A 14442-nucleotide genomic window follows, 5' to 3' on the forward strand; every position below is an offset into this window, starting at 1 on the left:
TAGCCCCCCTTTTACCTTGATCCCTTCTCCCCCTTCAGCTAGGACCCACTGCTCTTCACAGTGGAACCTCTCTGGAGAACTGACTATACCTGCTGCATAGCATCCCTTCTGTTTTGCAGCCCACTTGAGGAGGATTTAGTTCCACTCCTTCCCTGAAACCGCCATGCAATCAGGGCTAGTTCTTTGCACTCCCCATCAATAGTTCTTTGCCCCTTCTCTTCGTTGTCCTCCTAGAACCAATGTCCTTCCTTGGCTCCTCCTGGTTTTCTTCACCCCTTCCTGGCTGCCCCTTCCTTAGTCTTCTTTTCCAACAATCCCTTCACTCATTTCTACATGCTGAAGGCTCTACATGCTCCAGTCTATCCTCACTTCTCTCCTGTCTCCCGATTCCCCAGCTTTGCTTTCTCCTTTGTCCCCTCTGTTCCCTCTCCCTTGCCCCAGTTTTCATTCTTCTTTTGATTTTTAAAAAGCAAGTATTAATTCATAAACATACAGATCTTAAATGATGATTTTAACTAGCTGATTTTATCTCGGAACCTAGCCACTGTATGCAACCACCTATCCGATTTATGATGTCCTGGTTGACAAACAACTTAATGTGGATGAAACCGGACTCTGACTGCACTCCCAGATAGGATCCTTTCCAGGCTGTTTCAGTGTGGCACAGAATCTACTTACCTTTTAAGACAGGCAATCAAGAGGCATGAAGGGTTCCTTCCCCTCTTTTTTCCCCCACATCCAATCAGAGAGGAAGTCCTTTTGGTACTTTCCACAAAATCTAGATCAGTCCTGTTCTCCATGCGCTGACTCCATTGTTACCACCCCAGGTGACTGCCCCAGGCTTCCTGCCCCAGGCCAAGCCATCTTTTAAGTCTTGTCTGGATGCTGTAGTAGCAGCATAGTAGCCTAGCCGCTAATGGGCTAACGGGCTAATGCCTTTTCCATCTGCATGTGTCCTCCTCTGATCTATTTTAATAAGAATAATGTAGAAAATTTTGATTACATCACCCCATTCCTCTAAAACCATTGATGGCTCTCTGTTGCACTTGAATAAAATCTCAAAACTTGCCCCTGGTCAATCAGACCCTCTGTGATCTAGCCATTGCTGGCTTCCCCAACCTTATATTGACCCCTGTCTCCCTGACAGACATCTGAATCATATCTGTCTAACAGCCAGATTTTCCTGCCCCAAAGACTTTAGCTTGTGCTATCTTCTCTGCCTGAGGATTTTCCTAATGCCTTCACTGGGCTGGCTGTGCTCCTTACTTTTCAGGTCCTAACTTAAATATAACTTCCTCAAATGCGTTCCCAGTATAGTTAGAGGGCCCCTCTGCTCCTGTAATTCATTATAGCATCTGGTTCACTTTCTTCATATTTATCAGAGGCCTTAACTGTTTGTTACAGTTCTCTTAACTTTGTTTACTTGATTTTGTCTGACTTCTAAGACTTTGGAACCTTGACTGAATGGCCTGCTGCTGTATCTGGAGTGTTGAGCACAGTACTTGGCATATAACCAATGCTCGGGAAATCTGAGCCAGGTGGGAAGGATGGGACTGGGCAAAAAGAGATGGGTATTGCAGTTAGCACAGGAACCCCTTTAATCTTCAAGTAACCCTGAGGATTTTTATTTTCATTCCACAAAAGCAGTTGTGCAAACTGCTGCAAGATTCTGAGAGAACCAGTGGCATGTAGAAAAGGAAGTAGAAGTCAGGGGCAGTGGCACATGCCTATAATCCCAGCGGCTTAGGAGACTGAGGCAGGAGGATCACAAGTTCAAAGCCAGGCTCAGCAATTTAGTGAGGCCCTAAGCAATTTAGTGAGACCCTGTCTCAAAATAAAGAAATAAAAAAGGTTCAATCTCTGGGGGTGAGGGAGAAGTAGAGAAAGTACAGGTGACTTGAGGGCAAGTCTGTACACCAAGGGGGTGGTTGGGGCATTTGGGCATATGGAGTCTGTGTGGGTCACTGTGGGTTCAGGGCAAATGATTTCCTTTGCTTTATTTGGTGGAAGTCCAGGCTGGATCAACAGAGATGTATGCATATGTGTATTGGGTGGAAGGGAGATTCTCCATTTCAGGAGTGAGGTATAACCTACACCCTTGGGTGGCTGATGGGTGCTCAGCCCAGGGGGCAGGGATTTGGAGAGGAAGAAGAAGCTGGAACTGTGTGTTTGGGGGTCTCTCTATAAACTCTTACCTTTCTATCCACAGTTCTCTTGTTTGCACAGAGGAGCCAGTTGAGTGTTGAATCATGTGACTGGTACTCTCAGAAAGGAGGGCTGAGAGCCAGGGAACCTCAACTCTGGGAAGGAGGGGAGCCAGGCCTTTGACAGGGGAACTGGGGATGGACTAAGCTCACGCCACGAGTTGAATGCTGGAACTCAGGACTGGTGATTCATTCAGATCTGGGGTCAGGCTGGCACACTTAGGAAAGGCCTTGAACTGAAATAGATAGAAACAAGGAGGGCATCCAGGGTTGGAGAAATCTGGCAGGGACCAAGAGGCTGGGGTGAGGCTCTGGTGTACCCAGGGGTATCAGGCATTGTTCTGAGGATTTTACAAAATTAACTCTTTTAATCCTCTTACCAACTCTGTAAGGTCAGCCTTGTCCCATTTTATGGATGGGCAGACTGAGGCACGGTCCTACAACTAGCAGTGCAATTTCGAACCCAAGCAGGTGGCTTTGGAATCCAGGATGTAATCTAGTCCACTCTGTCACTTCTCTCATGCCTCTCAGATGTGTGCCACCTGAGGGCTTCTGAACAAACAAGGGATTTTTCCTGCCTCCCTGAGGTGCCTGGCTTGGGGAGCTGAGGAGGTAGGGGAGAAGTCACATCCTCTAAGGGGGTCTTTGCGTGGAGTAGGTGAACAAATTTTCTGCTTCATGTCCTGCTTTTTCTTTTAGGAGGGGCTCTGAACCTAGGTCAAGTAGTTGGGCGCCATGCAGACTGTGAAGGTGCTGTGGAGGTCTGCTGCTTCAGGTACAAAAACCTGTTAGAATATCAACCCCTCTGGGTATAGCATTGCCTTCTTCGTTGTCTCTTAAAATGCCTGGAGAGGATAGGGAGGTCAGGTGGAGGTTCTGCAGATAAGTTGGCCTGTTTGGAGTTCCATCTAGAATACTGTTAGGTAAGGCTTCAGGCTTGGCCCTGGGAAACCTGACTGTACTCTGAGTTGGCCTGAATTGAATGTGAGAGCAGAACAGGGGGAACAGAGATGGAAACAAGAAATGTCTTAACCCATTTCACCACTGGCCCTGTTGGACCTCTTTTGTTGGTTTGTGACATGGGGTCAGAAAGACTTCTTTTCTTTGCTCCTGGAGGTTGTGGAGGCCAGGAAGCTCCTTGAAGCTACATGCTTGCGTGCCATCTCCTTAGGGACATAGTGCAAAGGAGAAAGGACTTCCCAAGGGATGCCAGTCCCAGGGAAGGAGGAGGGAGGCGGGAGGAGGGAGGAGGTGTGGCACTTTTGCCCTGTGAAGCTTTTCTATTCAGGCACCGGGACACCTCTGGACCTGGCTGACTGGCTGAGGAAGGGTTTGCTGACAGCATAGGAATGGGGCCTGTTTGCTCCAAATTCTGAGCCTCAGAGTTTTGGGGATCTGTCCATCTATCTGAGCATAGCCTGCCAGCTCCACAGGGAGAGAGGATCAGTCAGCATTCTTTTCTGCATTTGGGGAAACTGAGGCACAGGGCAAACATATTTTGAAAGCTCACCAGGCTGCATGGTTGTCAGGAGGTCTGTGGAGGAGGCCTTTCCATAGCACCTAAGTCCTTGTCTGCCGAGTTAAAGGGAAGACTGTGACAGAGCCTCAGGTGGGCAGACTAGAGCTGAGGGTGGACTTCCTGACAGCTGGGCACTGGGCCTTGTTAGCTGTCATTGGCATCTCCTGTGTCCCAGCCTGGTATTCAGAGCCAATAAGGACAAAGGACATGGTTCCCACTCTCCAGGAAACAAAAGTGAGCCATGCCAGCTGTGATATAATGAGGTACAGTTCAAACTAGCTTGCTGGAGGGAGTGGTGCTTTGAGAGGGTCCTAGAGTTCTGGGTGACCATGCTGACAAAGGAGGGGTGGCATTCCCAAGGTAGAGGGGGAGCCCAGACCTGGAGAAGTGGGTTGAAGGCAGGCTGGGAAAAGCCTGACTGCCAGCTGCTGAGTCTAGACTTGTACTAGGCCCCAGGGAGCCACTGAAGGTTATAGGTTATGATTGACATGACTTGATTAGAGCGGTGGTCTATAAAAGTGCTTCTCAAAACTCAAACACACGCGCATCACCTGCGCGGCTTGTTAAAATGCAGGTTGGTCCTGTCTGATTCAGCAGGTCTGGGGCGAGGCCTGAGACTCTGCATTTCTAAGAAGCTCCTGGGCAGTTCAGTGCTGCTGGTCCAGGGGCCACTATTTGTGTAGCAAGGATTTAGACTGGAGTTGTGAGGAACGGGCACAGTTCAGGCGGGACTCAGGACAGGTAAAGAGGACTATCTCAGTCCCTGTGGACTGTGTTGGGAAGGTCTAGGGAGCTGCCTGTGTGGGAGTCTGGGGGTGCAGGTGAGGCTGGGGGCGGGGCAGAGAAGAGCGCAGTGGATGTGGAATGTAGGGGTTGGGGCTGGGTGAGGGACCTCTGCGGGTGTGGGTCTCACCTGGGAACACAGGCTTGATTTCTAGGGCTCCTGACTTGGAGGAGCTCCCAAGACCAAAGGAGGTATCTGGGGTGGCTGCGTTCCTGGGCAGGGTGATGTGCAGATGACATGCAGGGCACCTTATCTCTGCCCGCAGCCAAGCTGGGTGCTGCGGGTAGCCAATCTGGGGTGAGCACCCTTCCTCCAGCCAGGGTGGGGTGAGAGATTGGAAAAACAGCTGACTCCAGCCTCCAGCCCCTCTGTGACATCTCTGAAAAGCCTTTGAAGTCTCCCCAGCTGTGGGCCATCACCCCTGGCGTGTGCCCTGTCCCTTCCTCTGGCTGGGTGTGAGTCCCTGGTGATGCTCCTGATGGTTACTTGAGCTGCTGTTGGGGTTTTATCCCACTTCGGCTGTTCCCCCGAGCGAAGCTGGGAGTCGAGGGGCCTGGATGCTTCTCTCTGCTTTGGGCCTGGCTGGGCCTCTCAGGCAAGTATCTGCTCTCCTTTGAGGCCTCCGTTTCCTTGTCTATAAACTGAGAGATGTTCAGTTCTGGGGGCAGGGAGAGGTGTCACAGGGTTTGTTGGTTGGGGCACTGCATCTTCTTAGAATGGTAGCTTAACAGATTTTAGTTTTGGTTTAATATTTAAAACTTGGATGCTAAGTGATGGAGTAGAAAAAACAACTGGCATGAACGAGCTTGGGCGGTGGTCTCCTAAGGCTCTTTGTTCTTCAGGCTCTGCACTGAGGGCACTGGTCACCTGAGGTCCCCCCAGACACTGGCAAGGGAGTACATTCTCTATGCTTGGAGGAGGTAGGGAAGCTAGATGTGGAGGGTAGAGTTTCTGCCATCCTGGGTAGTGCCCATAGGGGCTGGCAAGGCAGGGGGTTCACTTGGTCTCAGGCTTTCCAGTTATCCCACCTGCCTCTTCAAAGGAGGTCAAGGCCAAGCCAGTCTGACCCCCTCAATCTGTGCCAGGCTGTCCTGAGGGGGTGGGGAGGCAGCAATTCTCAGATTATTCTGAGATACCTCAAGGGTTCTGGGGACAAATAAGAGTAGAAAGTGGCAAATCTCCATCATCCTGTGGGAGATTCACAATGGTTTTATGTGAATTAAAGGCTCTGACAAGTCCTGTAGAAGGAAACCATTTTATGTCTCCCAAACTGAGTTGACCAAGGAAATTGTTTTCTGAAGACTCCCTAATAATATCCCACTGACTAGGAAAACCCCTGGTGGAAACACCTGATGTGGAAGGATGCTGCTTATTGGGAGACCACAAACAAGGTGATGGACAGGTCCAGAAATGTCAGGGAGGAAAGGAAGGATGGACAGATGGCTTCCTGGGAGAGGTGGACTCAGTGACAGGCACATTTGGACAGTCAGTGGCAGAAAAGGGCACTGCAGAGGGAGGGGCAGGCTGGATAGTACCTGGGCCCAGAGCTAATCCTGGGCTCTTATGGCCATGGCTCGGCTTCACTGGGCAAGTGACAAAGGGACCTGGATGGATCTATCTGATGCCTAGGACCAGGTGGTGGCTGTGCCTGATCTTCTGGATTCTGGGAGGGTCTTCCACTCTACACCTCCCTGCCATCTCCTCATTCTTAACAGCAGGGTTAAGCTTCTTTCCCAGAGCAAGAAGCTAAACTTCTGTGTGCCTCAGTTTCCCTATTTGTACCATGGGGAGGTTACCCCCCTTGTAGGGTTGTGACAGTCAAAAACCAGCTGGCTATTGTTATTTGGTGTGATTAATGGATGGAGGTATCTCCAAGGAGGGACCTGGTGAAGAGGACCGTCATCATGGACATGCAAAGGCATAAAAGCCAGCCCACAGCAGACTAAGGCTTGGGGTGGGGACCTGATTAGAGCAGAGGAGTCCTTCGAGGAGAAGGCAGAGTGAGGGCCAGGGCAGCCAGGACTGTCTTCCTGGAGGAGTGGCCAGCAGGGGCTGGTGGGGAAGCAGAAGGAGAAATCACAGGCTTGGATCTGGGAGTCAGAGGACACTGCTGATCATGTGTAGGATACCAGTGGCCTTCGCAAGTGGGAGGTGACAGGGACCTGCCTCATTTGTTAGGCCGTGGGGAGCCACTGAAAGTTTGGATGTGATCAGAGCAGTGTTTAGTGAGAAACACGGCAGGGATATGCAGTGATGGCGTCAGGGGTGCAGGACCCTCTACCCGTCCCCGGCCAGTAGTAGCTGTGCTCCTTAAAGCATGGGAGGGGGCTGGTTGCTTCCGTGATCCTTGTCTTCAGATTCTTGATCATTTTCCCCAAATGCTAGGAATCTTACTCTGTTGTCTTCCCTGGGAGGAGTGTAGGCAGTGGAGGAGGTGGGAGGGGGAGAGTTCCGGGGTCCCTGTCCCTGCCGTCTCCCTGCCCCCTGTGTCTGGTGGGGATAATCGGTGAGGCTGCCCTGCCTTGTCCTGCCACATCTGGCTTCCTCTGCAGTGTGAGGACTCTTTGTTCTGCAGCACAGGTGAGGGGACAGGTGTGGCATTTCAAGCAGTGTAGGAGGAGGGGCAGGAATGGTGCAGTGTTAGGTGCTGACAGGCTGGTGTGGGTGACTGACACCCAGCCTCAGAGAAGCCCTAGGAGCGGATGCTGTGGGGTTCTTCCTCCATCCCCAGCTACACTCCCGTGTCCTCCTTTGCCCCTTGCCCTTTCCTTTTCAAATAGGCGGGGGCCCAGGACTCTCTCTGAGTCCAGGGGTGGAGGGTGGAGAACGAAGGAAAGCATTTGGGTTGAGGCAGAGTTGGGTGGTCTGGCTGCCCTCCCCTTCTAGGTCCAGATCCCTGAATCTTCTACCTGCTTCTTAGGGGAGGGTATTAAGTTCCTGTGACTTGAGACCAGGAGAAGCGGCACTTGGAAATGAGTCGGAATTTATTAGGAAACAGAACAAAGAACCTAGCCACCCCCTGTCAACCCTGTGCCAGGCCTTGGCAGATGCATGGTTCCTTGCCTCCCCACGTAGCCTGGGAGGCCTGGTGAGATGAGACACAGATGAGACACTGTCAGTGCCAGGAAATGGAATGATGGGGGTCAAACTCTGGGACATCTGGCCTGATACCCTCTCCTCACCCAACAGCTCTCTCACAATCTGTCCCAAGACCCTCACTTGGGAGTGTTGGCTCAGCTGCCTACACTTCTGATCCTGGGAGTAGGGTGGTATTCTTTGGAGGCTAGCAAAACACTAGACCCCAAGTCAGCTTGATTTAGGATGACTCAAGCAGGAGACACCCAGGACCACCAATGGGCAAACGCTATTAGGAAAGATTTTTTAAATGCTGCCTTTCAATGTTAAACACACAGAGGGCTCTTTTACTCACTTTAATTTTGGTAAATTAATTTAAAAAGACCATACACAATACAAAATTTTGAGAGTTAATCTGAAAAGGTTTGGAATCTAAAAAGTGACTCAAGGAAAGACAACAAACTTGACTCTTGCTGGATTAAAAAAAAAAAAAAAAGTTAGGCCTGAGACCTAGTATCTTATGGAGTAGATACTGGAGTGTATTTTGTCAGATGGCAGGTTGTGGAACGTCTCACAACCTCAGTTTCCTCCCCTATAGACAGGGGTGTTGATGTAAGGATTAATTGAAATATTACACAGGGAAGTACTTAGCACTGCATTCTGTAGCTTGAATGTGCTCAGTGAAAAGTAGCGATAATGATGATGGTAGAATGTTAAGAACTGACCCTTTTTGATTTCAAAAGCTTTTGAGTTGTTAAGTCTCTTTGAACTCAATAAGGGACTTGAAGAATATGTTTATCATCCAAACTCAGCATCTAAGCTGTTTTATGGATTAAATCTCAGGCCGGGGCTTGTGTGTGCACTTTCTATGAACACCTTTGGTTTTTCAGACCTTCTACCACTTGCTTGGGGGACTGTGTTTCAGGACTCTGATGTTTTGTAGAGTCCTTTGGAGGCTGGTTCTGTGCACTTGGTAGGTAAGCATGGACAAAGCACCGTGAAGTCACCAGAGGGCATAATTTGGGGCCAGTGAGAGAAGAAGTGACTGTCTATAGAGAATAATGAGTTAGTTGCTTTTTGAGTTTTCATTTGTGCTGGCAAAAGCAATTGGCATCATATCACTGATTCTATTTATGAGGAGAAAAGCACGGTGAAGGACTGTGGCCTGGCACAGTGTGGCTGAAAAGCCAGCACCATGGGGCAGGGAGACTAGTGTGACCTGTAGCTCACCCTGCTAAGCATGCAGGCCAGGAGGCAGGTGGCCTCCTGGTGGCAGCCTCAGGTTTTGGCAGTGTAGCTGGGGTGAGTCTCCAGGCTTTGAGATGACGTCTGCCAACCCAGAGTGCCTGACACAATGTGTTCAGTGTCAGTACGTGAGGAGGGGTAAGACAGGGGAAGTACCAAGCCCAGGGCAGTCCCTGTGCCTGCCACCCTGGGAGGTGGAGTGGAGACTGAGAACTGAGCAAGGGTTGACCAGAAGGAGCCCTGCTGTGCCACTCCCTCTCTCTGGGTGGCCTCCGTCCTGTGCGTGAGGTTCTCTGAGCCCGTCTCCTCATCTGTACAATGGGTGACTGAACAGTGAAAATGCAATGATGCAACGAATGAAAAGCCCAGCCCAGGGCTTGGCTCAGGAAGCACAAAATAAATAGCAGTTTGCTATGAGGTGCAGCTGGTGGCTGGAGTTTTGGGGGAGGTTTTCCTTCTGTTTTTATTGTGATCATGCATGCTGCCTGCACTCTGTGATGCACTGTGCTGTGTGTCGACCACAGAGAGGGAGTTTTGCTGGAAACTGGTTTATGGTGGAGGAGGAGCCCTCCTCCCCCTGCCAACATTCCCTGGACCCAGACAACTCTGCCATTGCGGCTGTGGGGTCTCTTTGCAGGCAGGGAGCACAAGTCCCAGGCTGGGCCCAGTGGGGGCCCCATGGCTCAGGAGAGAAGATAGACTTGTAGGAGACACCCCCTCCCTGGGATTGGAGTCAAGTGTAGTTGGGCTTTGTGCAGAGTCACGAGGGGCCACCAAGGGGAAACTGCACCCCAGCTGAGCTGCTCCCACAAGCCTCAGTTCTTGTCAGTGGTTTTGAAAGAGTTGTGGAAAGTGCTGACTGGCTGTCCTCCTTAACCCTGGCACTGTGGGGCTGTGGCTCCTGGCAGGGAGTGGGGAGAAGCCTCAGGGCCCAGCCACCCCCTCATCTGTCAGCTCATACCTCCTAGGCATCCAGTGCCTGATCTACACAAAGGGTGTATCTCTGTGCTTGTGGGTGACGCTGGGGACACTGACTCACCCAGCAACAGGTCAGGTGTCTGTAGGTGATGCCGGATACAGTGCAATGCCCAATGCAATGGGGGTGGCTTTTGGTGGGCAGCAGGGGTTACATGCTGGGCCCTGTGAATGGAAGCCGCCTGAAGGGTTGCTTGCCCAACTCTGGTGATGGCCTTGAGGCAAGAATGGGGCTCAGGAATCAGGCCAGCTGGGCCCACTCTGTACTTGTGGGTCCTGCACCAAGGTATTTGAGTTGTTTTTTTCCTTTTTTTTCACATCACAGGCTTGTTGTGAAGTGAAGAGCCAGGTGGCCAGTTGACACAGTTACAGCCAGTCTTGGTTCCTGTCAGTGGTCATGACTGGTCATTGGCTAACCCTGGCCCCCATAGCCTGCCATTCAGTAAGTCACCAGGAGGTCAACACAGCACTCTCACTTCCTCTGTTCCACTGTTACCTTGGCAGAGAGGCCTTCCCTTACCTCCTTACATAGAGCCCTCCCTGTCCCTTCCCTGTCCCTCCACCCTGACTTCTTTTGTTTATGGCACTTGTTACCTGGACCTGCCAGGTTGTCTAGAGATTGACTTCTGGCTATTGCTGTATTCTTAGTGCCTGATGCCTGCCCCAGAGTAGCACTCACTAATTTTTTTTAGATATGGAAATAATCTGTCCCCTGCCACCTGCCCCTCTCCATTCTTTCTCAAACCTTGGCTGTGCTTATCCCCAGTCTTCTCAGCACCTGCCATGCACTGCAGACCTGGGTCCTTTAAGATGGAGCTCAGACATCTCTCCACCCACATGTCCTATGCCTGCTCAGATTCCATATCCAGCAGGGCGCAGCCCACGGAGGATGAAGTGCTCCATGCTGTTTGTTGAGTGACTGTGTGGTCCTCCTGCCCGCCCCTCCTGCTTCCTCTGGAGAGCTAGGGTAGGGACCTCGCTGCCTTGCTGCCTTAGGTCCGGTCGGGGGTCTTGTGTTCTCTAGCAGGCCTGCAGGCCGAGGCCGTCCTGTCCTGTCCTCCGGGTGCCACCGTGCACAGAGCTTACCTGTCCTGTCCTGTCCTCCGGGTGCCACCGTGCACAGAGCTTACCTGTGCGGCTAATGCCGGGAAGCTCAGGGCGCGCTGTCCACGCCCCAAGGGCGGGCTCGGGTGGGGCTGGGGAAGGCCCTGCGCGGAGGCGGGAGAAGCGTCTTCCCCATCAGGCACTGGGACGCTGCCGACTCCCAGAGCGGCTGCTGCAACAATCAGGGAGGTCAGGTGAGTGTGGCTTGGACCTCGGGGCTTCGAGCCTCCCCAGGTGGTTCAGGGAGGGAGGAAAAAGGGGCCTCATCTGTTGAGGGTTGATCTTGTAAGTAGCGCCTGGGAGCCTTTGTGCTTGGGGCTCCCCTGCCTGGTGCTAACATCTCAATGTGGAAATCTGACTCCTTCCCCAGCCCACCTTAGATTAGATACCTTTTCACATCCTCCCTGGAATTCCACATGGCAACCCTCATCACTGTTTGTTCTACTCTTGCTTTAATAAGCCATGAGCTTCAGGGCAACCCAGTCTCTTTAAGTCATTCTTGTCTTCCTAGGGGAAAGTGCAGCTCCATGCAAGACTGAGTCCTGGGGGAGACAAAAATACAAACATAGGTCTCTCTGAGGACTTGTGAGAGGAAGCTTAAGACCCAGTAGAGACCACAGCAGGTGTAATGGTAATTCCCGTTTTACAGATGAGAAAAAAGACTTTTTAAGAATACTCTGAGCTAGACCCCATCCCTGCAGCCTGATACTTCCCCTGTGGGAGCAGTCCCTGTGCAGAGGTTGGGCTTTGGGCTGGAGTGGGCCTTGGAGGCAGAGAAAGGGGAGGAGGATATGGAGATGCATGGTGCAGACAAGAACACCTGTCTGGCTTTAGGTGTATTATAGACATGGAATGAAGAAGTCTTTGGGAGCCAGGCAGAGACAGCATAGAGGGAGACCTCCAGCCAAACTCTAGGCTGGAGTGACCTTGGCCACTGCTGCATGACAGATCCTGAATATCTCTGGGCTGTCCTAGAGTCTGCATTTGGAGCCTACTTTAGAGCAGTGACTATATGTTAGCGTCATGTAGGGCCCTAAAATAATATCCACATTTGAGCCTCACCCCAAGGAGTCTGATTTAAATGATGTGATGTGGGTATGGGTTGTTTGTAAAAGTCTCCATGTGAGTCTAATGTACTGCCTGGGAAGCAGTTCCTGTCTTCTGGGCCTTATAAGCTGTTGGGCCTGGGCCAGGCTCCCTGCCCACTGTACCTTAGTCCCACATTTCAGAACAGAGGGGGTTGAGATCCTCAGTGGAATGGGGACCTCCACTTTGAGGATCTCTGGAGAGACAGTTGACGACTATTAGTTGTCTATTGTCAGGTAAGAAAGTAGCCCCAAATTAGTAGCTTAAACAGTGATGAACTTTATTATCCTTGGGGTTGGGGATGTAGCTCAGTGGTAGAACATTTGCCTAGCATGAGCCAGGTCCCGGGTCCTGGGTTTAGTTCTCAGCAACATTCACATGCGTGCACTTGCACACACACACACACACACACACACACACACACACACACGACCTCATTTATATATATTATCCTTATCATTAATATGATTAGGAATTGGGAACAGTTTATCTGGGTGATTCTGGCTTAGGCGTCTTCCTTGAGACTGTAGTCACCATGTTGGCCAGCGCTGCAGTCAACTGAAGATCTGCTTCTAGGGTGGTTCACTCTTGCTTGGCAAGCTGGTGTGGCTGTTATGGGAGAGCTCAATTCCTGGCCTGTAGGCTTCTCCATGGGGTTGCTGGAGGGTCCTCACGGTATGATGACTAGCTTCCCCACAGGAAGCACTCCAAGGGAGCGAGGTGGAAACCCAGTGTCTTCCTTAACCTTGTCTCAGAAGTCACAGTCCATCATTTCTGAAATATCCTATTAGCTACAAAGGTGGGCTTGTGGGAGGAGGGAATAAACTAGGGTGTGATACTAGGAGAGAAGCATCATTGGGGTTAATCTTGGAAGGTGGCAGCCACACAGGTTGTCCTAGAGTTGCACTTACAGCTTCATAACCCTTGCCTCATTGGTCCAAGTGCAGCCAGCAAGGGGAATCCTGGGCTGATCTTTCTCTCCTAATGCCCTGTTCCTCCCTTGCCATAGCAGTGTCCCTGCGGGTGAGGTGGGGTGGCTCTCTGAGGCCTGACAGTCCTGCTGTGCAGTCATCATGCAGGAGGCTCTTTGACCTCTCTACTGCTGGATTTACCCCATCCCTACCCACATCTGTTCACCTGGACCTGTCCTCGCTGGGGTAACTGCCATTAGTATACAGACTGGGCCATATAGGTTAATATAAGAGCCATTGCTGCTCCATGGCTGGCTCTGGGGTAAGCACTGTGCACGCACTGTCACATTCAACCCTCTACTGATGAGGAAACTGAGTCTTAGTTCCTATCTAATAAGTGGTGGAGATTCAAACCACGGTGTTCAAAAGCAAGTGATCAGACCCCAGGATCTTCATGGAGACCATGGTGCTATAAGGAGGGGTCATCAAATCAATTATTTTATTTATTCAATTGGGTCATCAAGTAAAACATAAAGAACTGTGCTTTTGTGATTGTATGTATGTGAGAAAGATGTTATCTTCCTGGGGTTCCCTTGGGACTGTAGTGACTTGGGCATCTCAGAACAGAGTTGGTACCCTTGTCTTGAGACTGTTTTTTTCCTCTTTGAGTTTTAGCCTTGTCAAAAGACCTTTTTCTAGGGGAGCAAGTGGCTGTGAGCACCATCTTCTATTGGTCCTCCTCTGCCTATAGCCTGGTCTGTCATCACCAAGGACAGCTTTGCACCAGTATAATCACCAGGGCAGTGACTGGTTCTCTGGTGTCTCTTACATGTGTGGTCGATGACTTCCTGGAGGGGAACTCAGAGTTGTGGTGTGAAGTCCTTCTCAGAGGGAGGAAATCCAGGATGGCCTCATCCTGAGAGTTGCTTAGAGAGCTGCAGGAGATTGGAGACATAGCCGCTGTGGATGGGCTTGGGGTCAGGGCTGTCCTTTCTTAGGGTAGGGGTGATTCCCATTTTATAGATGGGAAAAATGAGACTCAAGTACTAATGAACTCTTCAAGACCATACTGGTTAGTGGCAAAGGCTGCCGTCAGGGTAATTTGATCTTCCACAGAACTAGCCAGGAGTGGCGTAGCTAGCCTCTTAGGCCCTGACAGCTGAGAGGGCATGGTGCCTGCATGCCTCTGGAAGATTTGGGACCTGTATAGGGACAGGGGTGGGTCCTTCTTGTGGAGAGGAGATTCCCTCTCTGGCCAGCCAGGACATCTGCACACAGACACTCACGAAGATGGGAAATCAGGGTGTGGAGTGTGAGCAGCCTGGAGTTGGAGATAGAAGCTAAACTGGAGTGCTGATTAAGAATTTGAAAGGTCCGTAGGAGACATTCGGAAGACATGGAGACCAACCCCTGATCTGATGTGTTGTCTGAATGTAGTCCACTCACTAATTTTTGCTGAAGGTGGGTTCTGTAGGGGGCCGGGTTGGGGAGCTTGGGGTAAAGCTGTTGGGGTCAGGGTGTGGGAGGAAGAACTGCAAC

The 14442-nt window shown here is 51.1% G+C and overlaps 1 protein-coding gene across 3 annotated transcripts in view; it reads left to right on the forward strand.

Annotated features, from left to right (window-relative positions):
• Positions 1-14442, forward strand: part of Smox (spermine oxidase) — a 63555-nt gene that overhangs the window by 27505 nt on the left and 21608 nt on the right. The window lies entirely within an intron of this gene.

This window comes from Sciurus carolinensis, chromosome 2 (assembly GCF_902686445.1).
Source record: "Sciurus carolinensis chromosome 2, mSciCar1.2, whole genome shotgun sequence".
In the NCBI taxonomy this organism is placed as follows: domain Eukaryota; kingdom Metazoa; phylum Chordata; class Mammalia; order Rodentia; family Sciuridae; genus Sciurus; species Sciurus carolinensis.